We start from the raw sequence: 25,305 nt of genomic DNA, 5'->3' as shown, positions 1-25,305 counted from the left end.
ACTTTTTCACTCTCCTCTTTCACTTTCATCAAGAGGCTTTTTAGTTCCTCTTCACTTTCTGCCATAAGGGTGGTGTCATCTGCATATCTGAAGTTATTGATATTTCTCCCAGCAATTTTGATTCCAGCTTGTGCTTCTTCCAGTCCAGAGTTTATCATGATGTACTCTGCATATAAGTTAAATAAGCAGGGTGACAATATACAGCCTTGACAATATACCACACAATTGCACTCATCTCACATGCTAGTAAAGTAATGCTCAAAATTCTCCAAGCCAGGCTTCAGCAGTACGTGAACTGTTAAATTTCAGATGTTCAAGCTGGTTCTAGAAAAGGCAGAGGAACCTGAGATCAAATTGCCAACATCTGCTGGATCATGGAAAAAGCAAGAGAGTTCCAGAAAAACATCTATTTCTGCTTTATTGACTATGCCAAAGCCTTTGTGTGGATCACAATAAACTGGAAAATTCTGAAAGAGATGGGAATACCAGACCACCTGACCTGCCTCTTGAGAAATCTGTATGCAGGTCAGGAAGCAACAGTTAGAACTGGACATGGAACAACAGACTGGTTCCAAATAGGAAAAGGAGTACGTCAGGGCTGTATATTGTCACCCTGCTTATTTAACTTATATATGCTTCTATGTTGGGTGTATGTATATTTTTAATTGCTATATCTTCTTCTTGGATTGATCCTTTGATCATTATGTAGTGTTCTTCATTGTCTCTTGTAACAGTATTTACTTTAAAGTCTGATATAAGTATTGCTACTCCAATTTTTTCTGAATTCCATTTGCATGGAATACCTGTTTCCAATGCCTCACTTTCAGTCTGTATGTGCCACTAGGTCTGAAGTGGGTCTCTGTGCACAGTGTGTGTATGGGTCTTGTTTTTGTATTCATTTAGTCAGTTTTGTCATTTGGTTGGGGCATTTGGTCCATTTACATTTAAGGTAATTCTTGATATATATGATCCTATTATCATTTTTAAGTCTTTTCCTTTTCTTCTGTTTCCTTTTCTTTTCCTTCTCTTATGTTCCTTAACATTTGTTATAAGGCTGGTTTGGTGATGCTGAATTCTCTTTCACTTGTCTGTAAGGCTTTTGATTTCTCCATTGAATCTGAATGAGATCCTTGCTTGGTAAATAATCTTGCTTGTAGGATTTTTCCTTTCATCACTTTAAGCATATCCTGCCACTCACTTCTATCCTGCAGCATTTCTTCTAATAGATCAGCTGCTAACCTTATGTGGATTCCCTTGCATGTTATTTGTTGCTCTTCCCTCGCTGCTTTTAATATTTTTATATGTGTATAAGTTTTGTTAGTTTGATTATTAAGTGTCTTGGCATATTTCTCCTTGGGTTTATCTTGTGTGGGACTTTCTGGACTTGTGTGGCTATTTACTTTCCCATCTTAGGGAGGTTTTCAAGTATAATCTCCTCAAATATTTTCTTATACCCTTTCATTTTGTCTTCTTCTTCTGGAACCCCTATAACTTGAATGTTGGTGTGCTTAATGTTGTCCCAATGGTCTCTGAGACTGTCTTCACTTTTTTTCATTCTTTTCTATTTATTCTACTCTGCTTCACTTATTTTCACTATTCTGTCTTCCATCTCACTTACCCATTCTTCTGCTTCGGTTATTCTGCTATTGGTTCCAGCTACTGTATTTTTTATTTCAGTTGTTGTGCTGTTCATCAATGATTATTTGTTCTTTAGTTTCATACATCGCAGAAGATGAGATGGTTGGATGACATCACCAACTCAATGGACATGAGTTTGAGTAAATCCAGGAGTTGGTGATGGACAGGGAGGCCTGGTGTGCTGCAGTCCATGGGATCACAAAGAGTCAGACTCAACAGAGTGACTGAACTGACTGACTGAGTCCTTGTGAGTCCTTGTTAGACATTTTTTGTATCTTCTTAATCTGTGCCTCCATTTTATTTATTTGTGCCTCCATTCTATTTCTGAGATTTTGGTTCATTTTTACTATCATTACTGTAAATTCTTTTTCAGGTAGACTGCCCATTTCCTCTTCATTTGTTTGGTCTCATGGATTTTTACCTTTTTCCTTCACCTGCTGCATATTTCTTTATCTTCTCATCTTGTTTAACTTACTGTTTGGGGTCTCCTTTCTGCAGGCTTCAGGGTAATAGCTCCTCTTGCTTGTGGTGTTTGCCCCTAGTGAGCCTTGTGCAAGCTTCCTGGTGGGGAGAAGTCATGCCTGTGTTCCCGTGGGTAGACCTGGATCTTGTCTCTTTGTTGGGCAGTGCTGCATCCAGTGGTGTGCTTTGGGTTGGGCTGTCTATGAGCTTAGTATAGCTTTAGGCAGACTTTTTGCTAATGGGCAGGGTTGCATTCCTATTTTGCTAGTTGTTTGGTATGAGGCATCCAGCACTAGAGCTTGCTGGCTGTTGGTTGGAGCTAGGTCTTAGTATTGAGATACAGGCTTCTGGGAGAGTTCTTACCAATTAACATTCTGTGCAGTTGGGAGTTCTCTGGTGCTTCAACATTCTGGACTCAGGTCTTCCACCTTGGAGGCTCATGACTAACCCCTGGCTAGAGCACCAAGACCTTGCAAGCCACACAGCACAAAAGAAAAGGAGGAAGGGGGAAAAAAAAAACAAGTAAATAAACAAACAAAAAAAGTGGAGAGAGAAAACCCCAGGCAAATGGTAAAAGAAAAACTAAACAGCCAAAAACACACAAAGAAATACACTCAGAAAAAGTAAGAAGAGAAAAAAAAAAAATAAGAAAGAAAGAAAGAAAAAAGAGGAAACAAAAAAGAAGAGAGCGATCAAATCAATAAGACAGCCCAGAAAGGGAAACAAAACTAAAAGCAACTAGCAAAAACAAAAAATAAAGAGGAAATCAAACACAGAAAACAAACTAAAAAAGGGCAAAGAAAACATAAAGCAAGCAAAAATACAATGAAAAGGAAAAATCTAAAAACAAAAGAGAGATGGAAACAAAAGGAAAAGTTACCAAACATCAAAGAAGTACAGTAAAAATAGGAAAATATAAAATATAGTTAAAATAAGATTCAAACAAAAGAAAAAAGAAAAACATGGGAAAAAGGGAATATAACCAAAAAGTACAGTAGAAATAGTAAAAGTAAAATTAAAATATATTTTAAAATTACAGCATAAGAAATAAAATGGAAATAAAATAAATATTAAAAGAATAATAAAAAGAACATCAGTAGAATGGAAGCATATATATAGAGAGAGTAGTAGGAAGAAGAATATTTTCCTGTAGCCTCAGCTGTCAATGCCCTTACCTCCACAGTGAGCCTTACCCAGTGTGCCTACCCAGGAAGTCCTTCAGTATTTCTAGGAAGGTCTCTGGACCTGCTGTGCACAATGTGGGACCAGCTCAGGCTCTGATCTGGCCTTATGCCAGCATGTGCTTGACTCCAAAATCTGCAATTGCCCCCAAAGTTCATAGCCTCAAATGTGAGAACACACATTTTCTAGGGTTGGGAAGATCCCCTGGAGGAGGAGGCATGGCAACCCACTCCAGTATTCTTGCCTGGAGAATCCCATGGACAGAGGAGCTTGACTGGCTGCATTCCATGGGGTCACAAAGAGCTGGACATGACAGGCTGAGCGACCAAGCACACAGCTCACAGATGTAGTTTACTAAGCCAATTGCGGAAATTTAACCTGTTGCTCCCGCAGCTGCACACGAGACTCTTCCTCTTCACTGGTCACACTTCTGGAACTCAGTTTCAGTTTTGGATCTGCCTCTGTTTGTGTGCTGTCCTCTGATGGCTGTTCTCTACCCAGATGAGAAGGTGAAAGCTGTGGTTGCCTGGGGCTCAGTGGCTCATTCAGGCCAGGCAGAGTGGGTGATATGGAAGTCCCAGTCGGAACATGTGGCGAGTGCCTGTGGTGGCAGAGGCTGTCAGGGAGTTGCTACAGCTTGAGGTGGGTCACGTGTTCTCCTGGGGGAGTCGTACCTGGGCCATAGGATGCATGGCAGTGCCAGGCTGCAGGCTTCTGGGAAGCTATGGGTGGTGACCTGTGCTTGCTCACACGTTTGTAGAAGCCGAGGCAGGTCTCCTGCCCACCTCTGAACTTGGAGATAGCAGCCAAAGTTTGTACCGCCTCTGGAGCCTATGTAGATGGTGCCCTCCCGTCTGTGAGCGCACGGAGTTAGAGGTTCCTGGGCTGGCCCACCCTTTCCATGCACCCCACGACAATGATCTCTTGCCTCTCCAGCAAGCCCAGCTTTTCCTTGGACTCCCTCAGGTGTGTTATATTAGCACCCCCAGGCTGTCTTCACAGCAGTCAATCCCCATCATCTCCCTGGGGTCTGACCTCCAAGGTCTATGCCTCAGCACCCAGCCCCCACCACCCCGGCGGACATGCAAACAAATGTCTCATGCTGAGGGATGTTGGTTAGCACCAACATCTAAGCAGAATTTTCTCTGCTTTGCTCTCCACATGCCTGTTGCTTCACTCCTCTGAGGCTCTGAAACTTCCCCCTGTCCCCACCAGTGAGGGGATTCACTTGTGTGCAAAAAATTTTCCTCCTTCACAGCTCCCTCCTAGAGGCACAGGTTCTGTCTGGATTCCTTTCTCTCTCTCTCTCTCTCTCTCTTTTATTTTATTTTTTTAAATTTCTTTACCCTACCCTGTTATGTGGAGATCATCTTACCATTTTGGCAGTCTGAGGTCTTCTGCCAGCATTCAGGGGGTGTTCTGTAGGAGCTGTTCCACATGCAGAAGTATTTTTGATGCATTTGTAGGAAGGAAGGGGATCTTCATGTCTTCTCTGCCATCCTGAGGGCCTCACTTTTGTTTGTTTTATATATTGTAGTTTACATCTGTATGTTTCTATGTGACATGTGAGGTTGCAACAAGCTGACAGCTGCTTGTGAGGTGCCTGCAGCACTCACAGAAGAGAGACAGAGTTGGGCAGAAGAGAGAAAGGGACAGCCTCTGTATGGGAGGAACACAGAAGCAGAGGAGCAGACGGAGGTCAGAGGGACAGAATCTGCTTGTTTCCCAGAATCTATCCAGCTTAATTGGAAAGCAGAGCCTACATAGGGATGAACGGAGGTGGCTGGAGAATGTTCTCTCTGTGCTGATTACAAGGGTTGGAGAGGCATTGGTGAATTGGGCTGACTGCAAGGAGAGTGAATATGTTGATAGCTTCTGGGTAAGCAATTTGATCACATGTATTTAGAACTTTAATAATGTTTATACCCTCTGCCCAGGAATTACTCTCTTAGGAGTTTATTCTAATAAACATTTATTCAAATACATTTACTTGGGAAAATTATACACAGTTCAATAAGGAAAAATCTTCCAAGTTTCCAGATGAAGCGGTGCTGTGCAGCTAAAAGATTATTTTGCTTTGGAATAATAATTACAAACCTGGTAAAGAGTTAGACAGGTACACGTTCCCATGTGTCCATCAGAATCCTGATCTGTACCTGTGACCTGGGAGAATTACTGCGGGGATGCCTTTCACTGTCACTCCACTGTAATGTAGCGACTGCACAGAGATGGCCATGAAACTTTACATGCTTTTTATCTGGGACTCTCTGGGAAACTGGCTCTGATTATATATAGCATCTGCCAATTTCTGTGGTGTAAATACTTCCCCTGTGGCCTATATCAAGCTACAACAGGAGGTCCCTGAAGATGGGTTTGGGCTGAGATGAGCACAGTCAGTCTCCTGAACCATCCAAGAAAACTCAGCCCACTTCTGGGGAAAAGTGATAGTATGTGGTGAGGACTCCACAAGGACTGTCTTTGTGTTTGGAGGTAGCTTTTTGCTCTTCCCAGTTTTGCAGGGGCCGGGGGCAGGCAGTGTGACACCCACTAGGGACCATCCCTAGAGAGGGAAACCCCTGCATTTGAGGCAGTCAGGGGTTGGAGGTTCCTGCTGCTCTTTGGGGAGGGGGTGCCTTGTGCTTGATTTCCTTGTGGGTCCAGGAGGTGCTCCCCCTTCATATGCCCCACCTCAGGGCAACAGGGCCAGCTCTGATCGCTGGCCTTGCTCCTATCCTCCCAGTCTTCCAAGGATAGCAGGGACAGGCTGACTCCTTGGGGACATTTAACAGTATACAGAACAGGAAACCGGTCCTAATGGAGAGGAAGGACAAGGAATCACAGAGCAGGGGGAAGCTGCAGGAAACACTGGGTGTTCTTGTGCCATCCTGTTGGACAGAAGTGGGATGTAGATGGCCAGGCCCAGGAATCTAAGTTATTGACAAACTTCACCATCCTGTGTTTTCAAGGGATGCAGCCACACCATGAATATGAACTAAGAGGAAACCAGAGTGACCACGTCCTTTTCTGTCCTTGTCTGTCATCCCCACTGGCTTCTGCTTCTGAGCTGCAGTCACAAAGCCCATCACAGCCTGAGCCATGAGCAAAGCACACCTGGATAGGGATTCTTCTTGGTGTGGCCAAAGTGTCTGAAGGTATTTCCAAACTCAAATTATATTTTCACACTGCTATGATCTGAATTTTCTCTCTCCTCAAAGTTCATATGCTAAATCCAAATGCTCAAGGATGATAGCATTAGGAGATGGGATCTTTGGGAGGTGATTAAACTATAAGGATGGAGCCTTCAGGGATGGGATTGGATTTTTATAAAAGAGGCTCCAGAGAGATGTCTCAGCCCCTCCATGTGAGGATACAGCAAGAAGGTGCAGATTATGAACCAGGATGCAGCCTCTCAGCAGACCAAGATCCCACCCACACCTTAATCTTGGACTCCCAGCCTCCAGAACCATGAGAAATAAACTTCTGTTGTTTATAAGTCATCCACTCTGTGTCATTTTGTTATAAAGCCCAAAGGGATTAAGACACAGACATTCATTTCCTCACAGGATATTTATTAAGCACCTACTAGGTGCTAGGCACAACTGTGGACACTTAGGATACCCCAGTTAACAGTAACAACAAAAAATAAATAAAAATTCCTACCTGTGAAGATCTATTTTTTGCAAAGAGAAGACAGACGATCAATGATGTGCTGTGTTGAAGGTGGTCAGTGCTTGAGAAATAATAGAAGCAGGGCAAGGGGATGGAAGTATAGTCTGCCCTTGGAGTCTGTGGGTTCCTCTCTGCATATTCAATCAACTTTGGATCAAAAGTATTCTGGAAAAAAAAAAAAACTAACTGCCAGAAAGTTCCAAAAAGCAAAACTGGCCACATGTAGCAGTTATTTGCATTATATTTACAACTATTTACATAGTATTTACATTGTATCAGATGTTATAAGTAGTTATGTTGTTGCCGTTCAGTCATAAGTTCAATTCAGTTCAGTGCAGTGGATCAGTTGTGTCTGACTCTTTGCCACCCCATGAATTGCAGCAGCCAGGCCTCTCTGTCCATCACCAACTCCCGGAGTTCACTCAAACTCCTGTCCATCAAATCGGTGATGCCATCCAGCCATCTCATCCTCTCTCGTCCCCTTCTCCTCCTGCCCCCAATCTCTCCCAGGATCAGGGTCTTTTCCAATGAGTCAACCCTTCACATGAGGTGGCCAGAGTACTGGAGTTTCAGCTTCAGCATCAGTCCTTCCAATGAACACCCAAGACTGAACTCCTTTAGGATGAACTGATTGGATCTCCTTGCTGTCCAAGTGATTCTCAAAAGTCTTCTCCAACACCACAGTTCAAAAGCATCAATTCTTCATCTCCAACTCTGAGATCCCATGGACTGCAGAAAGCCAAGCTTCCCTGTCCTTCACTGTCTCCCAGAGTTTGCTCAGATTCAGGTCCATTGAGTCTATGACGCTATCTAACCATCTCATCCTCTGCTACCACCTTCCCCTTTTGCATTTAATCTTTCCCAGCATGAGGGTCTTTTCCAGTGAGTTGCCTCCTTGCATCAGGTGGCCAAAGGATTATTCAGGACTGATTGATTGACTGGTTTGATCTCCTTGAAGTCCAAGGGATTAAGAGTCTTCCCTGCACCACAATTCAAAGGCATCAGTTATTCCCCATTCAGCCTTCTTTATGATCCAACTCTCACATCCATACCTAACTACTGAAAAAAACACATAACTTTGACTAAACTAACCTTTCTCAGCAAAGTGATGTCTCTGCTTTTTAATATGCTGTCTAGGTTTGCCATAGCTTTCCTTCCAAGGAGCAAGCATATTTTAATTTCATGACTGCAGTCAGAGTTGCAGTGACTTTGGAACCCAAGAAAATAAAATCTGGTGCTGTTTCCATCTTTTCTCCTTCTATTTGCTGTGAAGTGATGGGACAGAAAGCCATGATCTTAGTTTTTTGAATGTAGAGTTTTAAGCCAGCTCTATCACTCTCCTCTTTCACCTTTACCAAGAAGTTCTTTAGTTCCTCTTCACTTTCTGCCATTAAAGTGGTATCATCTGCATATCTGAGATTGTTGATATTTCTCCCGGCAATCTTGATACCAGCTTGAGCTTCATCCAGCCTAGCATTTCATTTGATGTACTCTGCATACAAGTTTGGAGAAGGCAATGGCACCCCACTCCAGTACTCTTGCCTGGAAAATCCCATGGATGGAAGAGCCTGGTGGGCTGCAGTCCATGGGGTCTCTAAGAGTCGGACATGACTGAGCGACTTCACTTTCACTTTTCACTTTCATGCCTTGGAGAAGGCAATGGCAACCCACTCCAGTGTTCTTGCCTGGAGAATCCCAGGGGCAGGAGAGCCTGGTGGCCTGACGTCTAAGGGGTCACACAGAGTCAGACATGACTGAAGTGACTTAGTAGCAGCAGCAGCAGCATATAAGTTAAATAAGCATGGTGACAATATACAGCACTGATATACCCTTTTCCCAATTTTGAACCAGTCCATTGTTCCATGTACAGTTCTGTTACTTCTTGACCTGCATGCAGGTTTCTCAGGAAACAGATTAGGTGGTCTGGTATTCCCATCTCTTTAGGAATTTTCCACAGTTTGTTGTGATCCACACAGTTAAAGGCTTTAGCATAGTCAATGAAGCAGAAGTAGATTTTTTTCTTGAATTCTCTTACTTTATGATCCAATGAATGTTGGCAATTTGATCTCTGGTTCCTCTGCTTTTTATAAACCCAACTTGTACATCTGGGATTTCTCGGTTCACGTACTGTTGAAGACTAGCTCAAAAGATTTTGAGCATAGCCCTGCTAGCATGTGAAATGAGTGTCGTTGTATGGTAGTTTGAGCATTCTTTTACATTGCCCTTTTCGGGGATAGGAATGAAAACTGACCTTTTTAACCTTTTCCAGTCCTGTGGCCACTAATGAGTTTTCCAAATTTGCTGGCATATTGAGTACAGCATCATCTTTTAGGATTTGAAATAGCTCAACTAGAATTCTGCCACCTCCAGTAGTTTTGTTCCTAGTAATGCTTCCTTAAGGCTCACTTGACTTCACACTCTGGGATGTCTGGCTTTAGGTTAGTAACTACACCATTGCGGTTATATGGGTTATTAAGACTTTTTGTATAGTTCTTCTGTGTATTGTTACCCTCTTCTGAATCTCTTCCACTTCTGTTAAGTCCTTACTGTTTCTGTCCTTTATTGTGCCCATCCTAGATAAGTAATCTGGAGACAGTTTATAATATATGGTAGGATGTGCACAGATTACATGCAAATATCATATCATTTTATAAAAGGAGTTTGAACATGCATGGATTTTAGCATCTTTAGGAGTGAGGGTGGGGGAGACGGTTCTGTGGGTACTGAGAGATGACTGTACTTGCTGGGCATCAGGGAGGAAATCCAAAACTCTCCCTTAATTTTCCCATCAACCAGCCACATAATTTAGTGAAGTAATGTGTTGGTCCAGTCAGTCTCCAGCACAGAGCCCACTGGGTCCTGTTCCCACATTCACACTCCCATGGCTGCATCCAAGTCTCACTGCTGTGGAAACTAAGTCCTCTCTAAGGGATTTACCAGCATGTCCCAATGGCACAGGTCACTAGGTCCCTGCGAGACACACTCCCTTCCTTGGTGAATGAGACAGAAATCCTGATCCTGACGGGGCTACATTTGTGGTGGAAAAATGCAAACTGTTCCAAACATGGGAGGAAGGGTTGGAGACAGCTGAAGGTTCTGGAGTGTGTGGAAGGGTATGTGGAGGGGAGGAAGGTCAAGGGAAATGCTACAGAGGAAGATGAGCCTTCCTCAGGTAGACAAGGGAGACAAGGAGCTTCCAGAAAAGGAAATACTCGAACACTTTCTCCATTCTTATCTGATCACCTGCAGATAGTCAGGTCCCCATTTACCTTGTCCACTCCCTCCTTAGTCCCTGTGGGATGAGGACACAGTCAGTGCTAGGTAAATACTTATTATGAGGAAGAAGAGAAGGGAAAAACACAAGGAAACACTCCAGCTGGGAGACAGGCTAGTCTGGTAGAGCTGAGGTGGGAAAACCAAGGAAAGAGGTGAAATTAGAAATTCAGAGGAGGCAGAGGCAAGAGAAGACCTGGTGTGCTGCAGTACATGGGGTCGCAGAGAGTCGGACACAACTGAGTGACTGAACTGAACTGAACTGAACTGAGAGGCAAGAGTCTGGTGTGACATAGTGAGGAACTAGGCTTCATTCTGAAGGGGTGATGGGAACTCTTAGAGTATTTTAAGAAGGAGAGAACACATGATTGGTGTTACATATTAGAAAAATTGCCCTGGAAGTGGTAGGCCAGATGGACATGGAGCAGAAAGGGTAGTTGGAGGGTTGGACAGGATATGTGCCTTCAGACCAGTTTAGAAAACTTGGGAAAGCTGGAGCGGCACGGTGCATCGAGCAGGGTGGTCAGGCCAGGTAGGCAGGGGTGGAGGGAGGGCAGGGCAGAAAGAAGGCGTGTCATGTTGCTTAAAGATGCATTATGTTTCTTCAAGAATCAAGACTGCACATTGAAAATATTTTTTTCATCCATCCTAATTGGCATTTCTCCAGTTACGTTTTTTTTCAGGTCAGAAATTTGTGGTAAATTAAAGGAAAACGCCAACTTAGTGTATGCAAAAAGTCCCCAACAGTGTAACAGAACTGTGTTAGATCAGTCCTGGTGAAACTGCAGAGATCTAGCCTACACTCTGCTTTGCACCCTCCCTCTCAGGCACTGCCCAAGAAGGGTGCCCCTCTGTGCTGACCATGGTGAAGGCTCAGTCCACTATAGGTTTTAATGACAGGGCTCTGGGTTAGCATCTCTTCCCATTCAGACTTGGAGTGAGAGTAGCCCTACCTTTACATACTCTAAATTCTCTTTTTGTGGTTGTTTTTCTGAGCTTCAAAATTTAACATGGGAACTTGCTTGTGAGCTTCATTTCTCTTGCTCAAATTGGATTTCTGTTCATGAAGTTCCTTTTCATATCAACAAACAGATTCCTCAGGAGGCCAAAAACAAACCTGGACTTGACTACCTAGCAATATTATGTTGACTATATGATGGTAAACGTAATCAATTTTCCTCCCAAATTTTTATTATGAAAAATTTAAACATAAAGAAGAATTGAAGGACTACTACAGTGAACATTCACATATCCACCAACAATATTCAATATTCCACACTTTGTCATGTGAATTTCTCTACCTAACCTAGCTGCACTCTTTTTGGACCTATTATAAAGTACATTACACTACTTTACCTCTTCAGCATGCATCTCTTGGGGAAAAAAATAATTATCCATGACTACAACAGCATCAGTTCAGTTCAGTTCAGTCACTCAGTCGTGTCCAACTCTTTGCAACCTCGTGGACTGCAGCATGCCAGGCTTCCTTGACTATCACCAACTTCCAGAACTTGCTCAAACTCATGTCCATGGAATTGCTGATGCCATCCAACCATCTCATCCTCTGTTGTCCCCTTCTCCTCCTGCCTTCAATCTTTCCCAGCTTCAGTATCTTTTCTAAGAAGTCAGTTCTTCACATCAGGTGGGCAAAGGATTGGAGCTTCAGCTTCAACATCAGTCCTTCCAATGAATATTCAGGACTGATTTCTTTTAGGATGGATTGGTTGGATCTCCTTGCAGTTCAAGGAACTCTCAAGTCTTCTCCAACACCACAGTTCAAAAGCATCAATTCTTCAGCACTCAGCCTTCTTTATAGTCCAACTCTCACATCCATACATGACTACTGGAAAAACCATAGCTTTGATTAGACAGACCTTTGTTGGCAAAGTAATGTCTGCTTTTTAATATGCTGTCTAGGTTGGTCATAACTTTTCTTCCAAGGAGCAAGTGTCTTTCAGTTTCATAGCTGCAGTCACCATCTGCAGTGATTTAGGAGATCCCCCCCCCAACAACAAAAAAGATCTCTACTGTTTCCAATGTTTCCCCATCTATTTGCCATGAAATGATGGGACCAGATGCCATGATCTTAGTTTTTTTAATGTTGAGTTTTGAGTCAGCTTTTTCACTCTCCTCTTTCACTTTCATTAAGAGTTCCTCTTCACTTTCTGGCATAAAAGTAGTGTCATCTGCATATCTGAGATTATAGATATTTCTCCTGGCAATCTTGATTCCAGCTTGTGCTTCATTCAGCCTGGCATTTCACATGATGTACTCTGCTCATAAGTTAAATAACTGCTACTGCTACTGCTAAGTCACTTCAGTCGTGTCCGACTCTGTGCGACCCCATAGACGGCAGCTCACCATTCTCCCCTGTCCCTGGGATTCTCCAGGCAAGAACACTGGAGTGGGTTGCCCTTTCCTTCTCGAATGCATGAAAGTGAAAAGTGAAAGTAAAGTCACTCAGTCATGTCTGACTTTTAGCGACCCCATGGACTGCAGCCCACCAGGCTCCTCCATCCATGGGATTTTCCAGGCAAGAGTACTGGAGTGGGGTGCCATTGCCTTCTCCAAAGTTAAATAAGCAGGGTGACAATATACAGCCTTGAAGTACTCCTTTCCCAGTTTGGAACCAATCTGTTGTTCCATGTTAAGTTCTAACTGTTCCTTCTTGACCTACATACAGATTTATCAGGAGGCAAGTAAGGTTGAAGTATTCCTTCAACAGCATAATTACACTTAACTTCAATTACACTTAACTTCAATTCCCTAATATCATCTAATATCTTCTACATATTAGCATTTACCAGTTGTCTCTAAAATGTTTTCTAATTAATGTATTTCTTTTAAATGGAGGCTAATTACTTTGCAATATTGTGGTGGTTTTGCCACACATTGACATGAATCAGTCATGGCTGTACAAGTGTCCCCCATCCCGAAACTCATCCCACCTCCCTCCCTACTCCACCCCTCTGGGTTTTCTCAGAGCACTGGCTTTCAGTGCCCTGTTTCATGCATCAAACTTTGACTGGTTATCTATTTCACATATGGTAATATATATGTTTCAATGTTATTCTCTCAAATCATCCCACCCTTGCCTTCTCCCACAGAGTCTAAAAGCCTTTTCTTTACATCTGTCTCTTTTGCTGTCTCGCATATAGGGTCATCCTTACCATCTTTTGAAATTCCCTATATATGCATTAATATACTGTATTGGTGTTTTTCTTTATGACTTACTTCACTCTGTATAATAGGTTCTAGTTTCATCCATCTCATTAGAACTGATTTAAGTGAGTTCTTTTTAATAGCTGAGTAATATTCCATTGTGTATATGTACCACAGCTTTCTTATCCATTCCTCTGCCAATGGGCATCCAGGTTGCTTCCATGTCCAAGCTATTGTAAACAGTGCTGCCATGAACATTGGGGTACATGTGCCTCTTTCAATTCTGGTTTCCTTAGTGTGTATGCCCACCAGTGGGATGGCTGGGTCATATGGCAGTTCTATTTCCAGTTTTTTAAGGAATCTCCACACTGTTCTCCATAGTGACTATACTAGTTTGCAGTCCCACCAACAGTGTAAGAGGGTTCCCTTTTCTCCACACCCTCTCCAGCATTTATTGTTTGTAGACTTTTTGATAGCAGCTATTCTGACTGGGGTGAGATGGTACCTCATTGTGATTTTGATTTGCATTTCTCTGATAATGAGTGATGTTGAGCATCTTTTCATGTGTTTGTTAGCCATCTATACATCTTCTTTAAAGAAATGTCTGTTTAGTTCTTTGGCCCATTTTTTGATTGGGTCATTTATTTTTCTGATATTGAGCTCCATGAGATGTTTGTATATTTTTGAGATTAATTCTTTGTCAGTTGCTTCATTTGCTATTATTTTCTCCCATTCTGAATGCTGTCTTTTCACCTTGCTTATACTTTCCTTCATCATGCAAAAACTTTTAAGTTTAATTAGGTCCCATTTGTTTATTTTTGGTTTTATTTCCATTACTCTGGGAGGTGGGTCATAAAGAATCTTGCTGTGATGTATGTCAGAGAGTGTTTTGCCTATGTTTTCCTCTAGGAGTTTTATAGTTTCTGGTCTTACATTTAGATCTTTAATCCATTTTGAGTTTATTTTTGTGTATGGTGCTAGAAAGTGTTCTAGTTTCATTCTTTTACAGGTGGTTGACCAGTTTTCTCAGCACCACTTATTAAAGAGATTGTCTTTTCTTCATTGCATATTTTTCCCTCCTTTGTCAAAGATAAGGTGTCTATAGGTGCATGGATTTATCTCTGGGCTTTCTATTTTGTTCCATTGATCTATATTTCTGTCTTTGTAGCAGTACCATAGTGTCTTGATGACTGTAGCTTTGTAGTGTAGTGTGAAGTCTGACACGTTGATTCCTCTAGTTCAATTCTTCTTTCTCAATATTTCTTTGGCTATTCAAGGTTTTATGTATTTCCATACAAATTGTGAAATTATTTGTTCCAGTTCTGTGAAAAATACCATTGGTAGCTTAATAAGGATTGCATTGAATCTATGGATTGCTTTGGGTAGTATACTCATTTTCACTATATTGATTCTTCTGATCCATGAACATGGTATATAAAAGACAATAAAAGTTGTCCATTTTATTGGCATATAGTTGCTGATAGTAGTTTCTTATGATCCTTTGTATTTCTGTGTTGTCTGTTGTGATTTCTCCTTTTTCATTTCTAATTTTGTTGACTTGATTCTTCTCTCTTTTTTTGTTGATGAGTCAGCTAATAGTTTGCCTATTTTCTTTATCTTCTCAAAGAACCAGCTTTTAGTTTTGCTGATTTTTGCTACAGTCTCCTTTGTTTCTTTTTCATTTATTTCTGCTCTATGTTCTGCTCCATCTATTCGTGTCACCTTTGATTTCTCTCATCAGTGTTTTATTGTTCTCTGTATATAGGTCTTTTGTTTCTTTTGGTATATTTAGTCCTAAGTATTTTATTCTTTTTGTTGCAATGGCAAATGGGATTGTTTCCTTAATTTCTCTTTCTGTTTTCTCATTGTTAGTGTATAGGAATGCAAGGGATTTCTGTGTGTTAATTTTATATCCTGCAACTTTACTATATTCATTGATTAGTTCTAGTAATTTTCTGGTAGTGTCTTTAGGGTTTTCTATGCAAAGGATCATGTCATCTGCAAACAGGGAGAGTTTTACTTCTTCTTTTCCAATCTGGATTCCCTTTATTTCTTTTCCTTCTCTGATTGATGTTGCTAAAACTTTCAAAACTATGTTGGATAGTAGTAGTGAGTGGGCACCCTTGTCTTGTTCCTCACTTTAGGGGAAATGCTTTCAAGTTTTCACCATGGAGGATAATGTTTGCTGTGGGTTTATCATATATGGCTTTTATTATGCTGAGGTATGTTCCTTCTACACCTGCTGTCTGGAGAGTTTTTATCATAAATGGGTATTGAATTTTGTCCAAGGCTTTCTCTTCATCTATTGAGATAATCATATGGTTTTTATCTTTCAATTTGTTAATGTGGTGTATCACATTGATTGATTTGTGAATATTGAAGAATCTTTGCATGCCTGGGATAAAGCTTACTTGTTAATGATGTATGATCTTTTTAATATGATGTTGGATTCTGTTTGCTAGAATTTTGTTGAGGATTTTTGCATCTATGTTCATCAGTGATATTGGCTTGTAGTTTTCTTTTTTTGTGGCATCTTTATCTGGTTTTGGTATTAGGGTGATAGTGGCCTCATAGAATGAATTTGGCAGTTTACCTTCCTCTACAATTTTCTGGAAGAGTTTGAGTAGGATAGGTGTTAGCTCTTCTCTAAATTTTTGGTAGAATTCACCTCTGAAGCCATCTGGTCCTGGGCTTTTGTTTGTTGAAAGATTTTTGATTACAGTTTCGACTCCTGTGCTTATGATGGGTCTGTTAATACTTTCTATTTCTTTCTGGTTCAGTTTTGAAAGGTTATGCTTTTCTAAGAATTCGTCCATTTCTTTGAAGTTGTCCATTTTATTGGCATATAGTTGCTGATAGTAGTTTCTTACCATCCTTTGTATTTCTGTGTTGTCTGTTGTGGTTTCTCCTTTTTCTTTTCTAATTTTGTTGATTTGATTCTTCTCCCCTTTTTTCTTTATGAGTCTGGCTAATGGTTTGTCTATTTTCTTTATCTTCTCAAAGAACCAGCTTTTAGTTTTGCTGATTTTTGCTATAGTTTCCTTTGTTTCTTTTTCATTTGTTTCTGCTCTAATTTTTATGATTTCTTTCCTTCTACTAACCCTGAGGTTCTTCATTTCCTCTTTTCCTAGTTGGTTTAGGTTATTTATTTGTTTTCTCTCTTGTTTCTTGAGGTAAACTTGTATTGCTATGAATCCTCCCCTTAGCACTGCTTTTACTGAGTCCCATAGGCTTTGGATAGAGAAGGAAATGGCAACCCACTCCAGTATTCTTGCCTGGAGAATCCTAGGGACAGAGGAGCCTGGTGCCATCTATGGGGTCTCACAGAGTTGGACACGACTGAAGTGACTTAGCAGCAGCAGCAGCAGCACAGGTTTTGGGTTGTCATGTTTTCATTTTCATTTGTTTCTATGCAAATTTTTATTTCATTTCTGATTTCTTCCATGATTTGTTGGTTATTGAGAAGTGTGTGGTATAGCCTCCATATGATTGTATTTTTAATAGTTTTTTTCTCCCGTTGCTGACATCTAATCTTACTGCATTGTGATCAGAAAAGATTCTTGAAATGATTTCAATTTTTTTGAATTTACTAAGGCTAGATTTATGGCCCAGGATGTGATCTATCCTGGAGAATGTTCCATGTGCACTTGAGAAAAGGGTGAAATTCATTGTTTTTTTTTTGGGAGGGGGGGGGGATGACCTATAGATATCAATTAGGTCTAACTAGTCTATTGTATCATTTAAAGTTTGTGTTTCCTTGCTAATTTTCTGTTTGCTTCATCTATCCATAGGCCCAAGTGGGGTATTAAAGTCTCCCACTATTATTGTGTTACTGTTAATTTCCCCTTTCATACTTGTTAGCGTTTGCCTATGTATTGAGGTGCTCCTATGTTGGATGCATATGTATTTATAATTGTTATATCCTCTTCTTGGATTGATCCTTTGGTCATTATGTAGTGTCCTCCTTTGTCTCTTTTCATGGTCTTTACTTCAAAGTCTCTTTTATCTGATATGAGTATTGCTACTCCTGCTTTGTCTTGGTCTGCATTTGCATGAAATATGTTTTTCCAACTCTTCACTTTCAGTCTGCTATGTCTCTTGGTTTGAGGTGGGTCTCCTGTAGACAGCATATATAAGGGTCTTGTTTTTATATCCATTCAGCCAGTCTTCATCTTTTGATTGGGCTTTCAACCCATTTACATTTAAGGTAATTATTGATAAGTATAATCCCATTGCCATTTACTTTGTTGTTTTGGGTTTGAGTTTATAAAACTTTTTTTGTGTTTCCTGTCTGGAGAAGATCCTTTAGCATTTGTTGAAGAGCTGGTTTCATGATTGCTGAATTATCTCAGCTTTTGTTTGTCTTTAAAGCTTTTGGCTTCTTCATATTTGAGTGAGATCCTTGCTGGGTATAGTAATCTGGGTTGTAGGCTTTTCCCTTTCATCACTTTAAGTATGTCCTGCCATTCCCTTCTGGCTTCTTTTAATAGAAGAGCTTCTATTGAAAAATGAGCTGTTATCCGTATGGGAATCCCCTTGTATGTTATTTGCTGCTTTTAACATTTGCTCTTTGTGTTTGATCTTCATTAGTTTGATTAATGCATGTCTTGGGGTGTTTCACCTTGGGTTTAATCCTGTCTCAGACCCTCTGGGTTTCTTGGACTTGGGTGGCTGTTTCCTTCCCCATTTTAGGGAAGTTTCCAACTATTATATCCTCAAGTATTTTCTCATGCCCGTTCTTTATGTCTTCTTCTGGGACTCCTATGATTCGAATGTTGGGACATTTAACATTGTCCCAGAGGTCTCTGAGGTTGCCCTCATTTCTTTTAATTCTTTTTTTCCACTCTCTGCTTCATTTATTTCCATCATTCTATCTTCCACCTCACTTAACCTATCTTCTGCCTCAGTTATTCTACTGTTGTTTCCCTCCAGAGTGCTTTTGATCTCAGTTATTGCATTATTCATTATTGACTGACTTTTCTTTATTTCTTCTAGGTCCTTGTTAAATATTTCTTGCATCTTCTCCATCCTTGTCTCTAATCTATTTATCTGTAACTCCATTTTGTTTGCAAGATTTTGGATCATCTGTACTATCATTATTCTGAATTCTTTTTCAGGTAGACTCCCTATCCCCTCCTCTTTGGTTTGGTTTGGTGGGCATTTATCATGTTCTTTTACCTGCCAAATATTTCTCTGACATTTCATTTTGTTTAGATTTCTGTATCTGGGGTGTCCTTTCTTTGGCTGGAAGTTCATGGTTCCTCTTTATTGTGGAGCCTGCTCCCTGTAGCTGGGGTTGGACAAAGTTTCCTGGTTAGGGGAGCTTGCATCTGTGTTCTGGTGGGTGGAGCTGGATCTCTTCTCTGAATTGCAATGAAATGTCCAGTAGTGAGTTTTGGGGTGTCTATAGCTTTGGCATGGCTTTGGGCAGCCTTTCTTTTAATGCTCAGGGTTGTGTTCCTGCTCTGCTGGAGAATTAGCTTGGTATGTCTTGCTATGGAACTTGTTGGCTCCTGGATGGAGCTTGGTTTCAGTGTAGGTATGGAGGCTTTTGGGTGAGCTTTTGTCTATTCATGTTCCCTGGAATCAGGTGTTCTCTGATGTTCTCAAGTTTTGGAATTAAGCCTTCTGCCTCTGGCTTTCAGTCTTATTCTTACAGTAGCCTCAAGGCTTATCCATCCATACAGCACAGATGATAAAACTTCTAGGTTAAAGGTGAAACAATTCTCCACAGTGAGGGACACCCAGGGAGGTTCACAGAGTTACATGGAGAAGAGAAGAGGGAGGAAGGAGATAGAGGTGATCAGGAGAAGAGGGGGAGTCAAAAGAGGAGAGCCCAATCTAGCCAGTGATAAGTTTCCTAAGTGTTCCCCACAGCCTGGAACACCCAGTGAGATTCACGAAGTTAAGTAGAGAAGAGAAGGGGGAGAGAGGAGATAGAGGTGACTTGGGGAAGAAAAGGGAGAGTCAATAGGGGAGAGAGCAATCAAACAAATAATCATACCCCTAAGTGAAAATGGATACTGAAGATTAAATTCTTAAAGGTACAAAATTGATAACAAATACCAAAAAGCAAAGATTAAAAATCTAGAGTAGAGTTTAGGCTCTCAAAAATACAATATTAAAAATACAAAACAAAACCAACCACAAAAATTGTAAAAAAAAAATGTGTATATATATATATATATATATATATATATATGAAATTTACATTAAAAATAGGGTCATTTTTGGGGAGAAGCGAGGCCTATGGAGAGCTGCTGCCTGTGTGGTTGCCAGCAGGACCTGCTGGGTTTCACACGTGCCTGTCTTCCATTCATTCATCCTTTCTATTCTGCGTGCATGCCTCAGAGAATGCAAATGGGTCTAGATCTGTCTGTTCTTCTGAGTCTTTACCGTCTGGAAGATCTCACAGACACAGTTTATTGAAAATAGAAACAACTTTTCAAGTTAATTTTCCATTTGATTTTCTCTTTATCTCTTCTACTGGCTTCCCTCCCAATTTAGGAAAACACCCCTACTCCAAATCCCCCGCCTACATAGAAGAGAAAACAGAATCTAATCAGGAGGTTGCTAACCCAGAACACTATATTAAACACCCTTTACAGAACAGATGGGCACTCTGGTTTTTAAAAAATGATAAAAGCAAAACTTGGCAAGCAAACCTTTGATTAATCTCTAAGTTTGATATTGTTGATGACTTTTGGGCTCTGTACAACCACATCCAGTTGTCTAGTAATTTAATGCCTGGCTGTGACTACTCACTTTTAAAGGATGGTATTGAGTCTATGTGGGAAGATGAGAAAAACAAACGAGGAGGATGACAGCTAATTACTCTGAACAAACAGCAGAGACGAAGTGACCTCGATTGTTTTTGGCTAGAGACACTGCTGTGCCTTATTGGAGAATCTTTTGATGGCTACAGTGATGATGTATGTAGAGTTATTGTTAATGTTAGAGCTAAAGGTGATAAAATAGCAATATAGACTACTGAATGTGAAAACAGAGAAGCTGCTATACACGTAGAGAAGGTGCACAAGGAAAGGTTAGGACTTCCTCCAAAGACAGTGATTGGTTATCAGTCCTATGCAGGCACTCAGAGTGGCTCCACCATTAAAAATAGGTTTGTCATTTAAGAAGACACCTTCTAAGTATTCTCATAGGAGACTGCCTCAAGCAATTGAAATTTTGGAACCGAACCAAATCCTCTTCAAAAGAAGCGTGGACTGCATTTAAATTTGATTTCCATCTAAATGTGGCTAAGATATAAGAGAAGTCTCATTTGCCTTTGTCTTATACTTCTGTGTACATATTTTCTTCTTCTTCTTCTTCTTCTTCTTCTTTTTTTTTTTTTTGAGTGTCCATTATCCCAATCAAAGAATTAAGTACACATCATCCCCAGAATCCATAAATGTGTTCCTGTTCCACTCTGTAATAGCTTAATAGAATTAACCATTACAAACACATTTGACCCATCTACACTACTAAAAAAAAAAGAAAGAAAGAAAAAGAGCTTTCATTTCTATTCCTGACAAGACAATGATTTTGTTTATGTTCTATTGTATGCAGGAGCATATTTTGCTGATTTGAAAGAGTATGATGCATACAGTTTTCTGGCAATTTTCTTTGTTTATTTTTACAGCATTATCTTTGCTATACTCTTGCTGATGGTTGCTAGATTTTAATTTATTTTTTTCCCACTTGATAAGATTAGTGATTCTGATTTCAGTTTTTCATTTGTTTTGCTTTAGTTTTTCTTTCTCATGTAATATTGGTGAAGGATCCAGGAATATGACACAAAGGTGGAATAAACATCAATTTTGTGCATTCTTTGGTAATTTTCTTTTGTAACTTAACTACAACACTTTACTAAAAATTTATGCATTTCATTCAAATCAGTGATCTATGTTTTTGTGATTTCCCTAACTTAATTGTGGATTATAAAAAGAAAGTAACATCATAATTCATTCCTAATTAGAATTAGTATGTCTGTTTTTGTATCTTTATGCTGTATTTTAACACTTTGTATTATTTAGGTTATTTTGTTTTGGTTAAAAAATTGGGTCAAGTAGAAAGGCAGTCCCATTCATATTAAGACAGTGTACAAAACTGTAAATAAAATGTGTACAGTGAATTTTCTTTTGGCAAATGGAATTGTCCTTTTATTTCTCCATCTCTGTAGCAAGAATTTGTACTTATTATTGCAAGACAGTCTCTATTGTGTCTTCCACATGAGCAGCATAAGTTTGGAGCATAAGTTTGCTTATTTAGTTTATTTTAATTTTTAATAAATTGAATAGGGAGCATCATAAAAAATAGTCTTTTTTGCAAAGTAATAGGTTATAAATATGAAAATTAAAGGAGTAATAAAGAACTTAAATTTTTAAAAAATTAAAAAGTGATAATAGTAAAAATATATCTAGGAATTTCTCTGGAGCTGTTTTGGGCAGTATGGGATCAATTCAGTTTGACAGTTCCTTGTTCCAGCTTGTGCTTGTTTTCAAGCATAGGCTCCTTCCAATGCTTAGTCAATGTTAATGACGGGGTTTTAATCTGTCGCACCTGTCACTTCCAGAGCAGTTCCTTCTTTACTTTGGATCCTCTTTTTTTTTTTTTTTTTTTTTTTGTTCAAGTTTTATATTTTCATATTTTTTTAATAATTTTTAACATTTTTAAATTTCAGGTATACACATGCTCCCCATCCTGAACCCTCCTCCCTCCCCCCTCCCCATACCATCCCCCTGGGATCCTCTTTTTGCAAGTCTCTTCAGTGTCTAATTTCCGCCCTGACACAAGGGGGCAAAGGTGGTCACTTATTTAGGCTCACTTGTTCAGCCGTGCTGTGGGAAGGGAGAAACACTGCAAACAAATATCACTGGCATGTGTGGGGAGTGCTCGCAGTGTCTTGGCCACAGTGGGTTTGCTCCCACTCACAGGGCATGTGCTTTCCCAGTCTACAGTGCTCAGGCTCCAGGTTGTTCTGCAGGGGAACTGTCCAAAGTGGGCCCTGGGTTTCGTGCACTTCCCAGGTCTAAGCCACTTAGGTTCAGGTTCTTGGGTACTCCACAAGGGCACAGACTCAGTTGGGCCTGCGTTTTGTGCCCTTCCCAGGTCCAAGCAGCTCCGGTGACCAGGTGCTTGGTGAGCGCACTGTCGCATGTGGTCTCTGCATCTTAATCACCTCCCCAGTCCCAGCCACTTTGTTTCCAGGGTGCTCCACGAGAGCACTGCCTCAGATGTGCTGTGTGTCTCCTCTGGGGAGCTGATCTCAGGCTGTGACCCTACTGGCAGATGTCAACCGTCCAGGAAGATGTGGTTAGCAACTGGGAGCCTGCTCACAGTGTGGTGGAGGATGCCAGTCTCTGTGGCCAAGATTGCAGCAGCCCCTTGCCTTCTAGCTCTGGGTGTCGCTCTCCTACCTCTCAGCCTCCAGCAGGGGTGGGAGGGGGAGTGGGAGAGGGGCCTGTATGCAGCTGGTTAGCTCTTCTTTGGTATTGGAGCAATCCTTTGTTCTGTGAGCAGGCCGGTGTGCACGTTAGAGCCTTTCGCAGGAAAGTTCTCTTTCATTTCTCTCTGGCAATTCCACAGTTTGGGTTGCCGTCTCCCATTAGCTCCCTCAGATTGTCCTCAGGGCACTCAGGCCCGGTCCTTATCCTAAGCACTGATTATGCAGCCCATGCCTCTCTGTCTAGCCCCCAGTCCCAGGTGGCATACACAGGCGTCTGGGCTACTTCTCCACTGGCCCTTGTGGTTAGGCGTGTATTCTGTAGTTTTTTTCTTCTCCCAGTTACGTTGCTCTCTGAGAGTCCAAAACTCCCCACAGACCTGCCTGTGAAAGGGTTTCCTGCTGTTTGGAAACTTCTCCTCCTTCAGGACTCCCTTCCCAGGACAGGTCTCTGTCCTTAACTCTTTTGTCTCTCTTTTTGTCTTTTATATTTTGTCCTACCTCCTTTTGAAGAGATTGGTCTGCCTTTCTGGGTGCCTGGTGTCCTCTCCAGCGTTCAGAAGTTGTTTTGTGTAAGTTGCTCAGCATTCAAATGATCTTTTGATGAATTCACAAGGGAGAAAGTGGTCTCCCCTATTCCTCCACCATCTTGGGACCACCACCTCTCTGAAATGTTTTTTATAGCTCAATTAAAAAAAAATGTAGATGCAACCAAGATTGACATGTTGTATTTGGTGACTGCATCTTCTCAGTCCTTTTTGATCATGATATTTGGAAGAGACTAGGACAATTGCCTCATGAAATGTCCAAGTTCTGGATTTGATGGTGATGTCATTTTTTGCATCATTTGACACTCTCCTATAAACTAGATGTCAAAACAAAGCTGCACTTGGATTTAGTGTAGACAGTTTCATCAAGAATACTTTAACTTGACTAAAAGATTTCCCTTTTTAAAACTGTGCCAAATTGGGTTTGATAGCCCCAAGAATACAATGAGGTCATGTTGTAGCCATGTTGAAGATCTTCCATACTCCTCCATCTGTGTCTGGGTGTCAGAACTATGGTAAGTTACTTCACTGAAAAATCCATGAACATCACCACTGTTTTAGGTGGTGGAACAGTGTAGATATGGATTCCAAGATGTTTTTGAATCAAAATAACCCTGAAGCTTCAGTTTAGCACTTTAGCTTCTTAAGTTTTCTTTAGCAATGACATTCACATTGTCATGTAACAATCACCAACATCCATCTGTCTTCCAACTTCTCAGCTTCCCAAACTAAAACTCTGTATTCATTAATGTACAACTCCCCATTTTCTTCTCACTCCCCAGCCCATGGCAACCATTCTTCTTTCTATCTCTGTGGGTTTGTTTTCTCTAGCTACTTTGTATAAATGGAATCATACAATATTTGTCCTTTTGTGACTGGCTACTTTTCACTTAGCATAAAGTTCTCAGAGCTAATCCATGCTGTAGCATGTGCCATTCTATTTTAAGACTGAATACTATTCCATTGTATGTATAGACCACATTTTGTTTATCCATTTATCTTTTGATGAACTTTTGAATTATTTTCTTTTGGCTATTGTGAGTAATGCTACTATGAACATAAACATGCAAATGTGTTTGAGTTCCTGCTTTTAAAGCTTTGTGGTATATACCTAGAAGTGGAATTGATGGATTTCATGGTAAATTTATGTTTTTTTTTAAACTTATTGATAACATAACCTTTAAGTATGGCAAGTAAAAGTATGATGAAATTTCTATACATAATATTAAAGAAGTCACAAGGACAATTTACACATTTCAGTTAAGGTCACATTTTCCTCAGGTAAATAGAATCTGTGAAGCAGCTTCTTGATCCCAGTTTCTGAGACCAGCATCTCAGTGAATGGTGCATAATCTTCATTAGGACCCATGTAAATGCTTCAAAGTGGGCCAATCTGCAGGGGATAGTCCAGGCAGATGGACAGTGAATTATAAGAACCAATAGAACAGATGACAAAAACATTCATCAAAGCTGCCAGATCCAGCAATGTACAAATTCCAGAGATGTTATTAATAGGATGAAAAGAGGTAAACTTTAGATACTGGTTCAGATATGCTAACTAAGGGGGAAATCACACCGACTTTGAGAAAGCAACTCTCTACATTGTACTGGCCATTTTATTTTATTTTATTTTTTATTGATGGCAACAGAGAACTCAACATGTCAGAAACTGGGCCAGTCTCTCTTTTTTTAAATTCTTTTTTGGTTTTTACTCAGACTAGTCTGAGGGAATTTACTCTTTTATGTTGTTGAAAAAAGGATTTCTGGAGGAGGAGAAGAAACTGAAATCTGAAGGAGGAAAAAAATAACAAAGAAAATAAAAGAAATGGAGATGAGCCAGCATCTAATAAGTAAATGGATAGCTTTGCACGTATGTATATGTCCTGTAAGTATCTCCTTCTCTGGAATCAGTGTGTTCCAATGCCA

The 25,305-nt window shown here is 40.6% G+C and overlaps 1 pseudogene; it reads left to right on the top strand.

Annotated features, from left to right (window-relative positions):
- The first annotated feature begins 15,335 nt into the window (after positions 1 to 15,335).
- Positions 15,336 to 20,522, top strand: LOC113879624 (annotated as a pseudogene).
- The last annotated feature ends 4,783 nt before the right edge of the window (positions 20,523 to 25,305 follow it).

This window comes from Bos indicus x Bos taurus, chromosome 21 (assembly GCF_003369695.1).
Source record: "Bos indicus x Bos taurus breed Angus x Brahman F1 hybrid chromosome 21, Bos_hybrid_MaternalHap_v2.0, whole genome shotgun sequence".
In the NCBI taxonomy this organism is placed as follows: Eukaryota; Metazoa; Chordata; class Mammalia; order Artiodactyla; family Bovidae; genus Bos; species Bos indicus x Bos taurus.
Note: the sequence above shows the minus strand (reverse complement) of the source record. Positions and strands in the feature narration are given on the sequence as shown.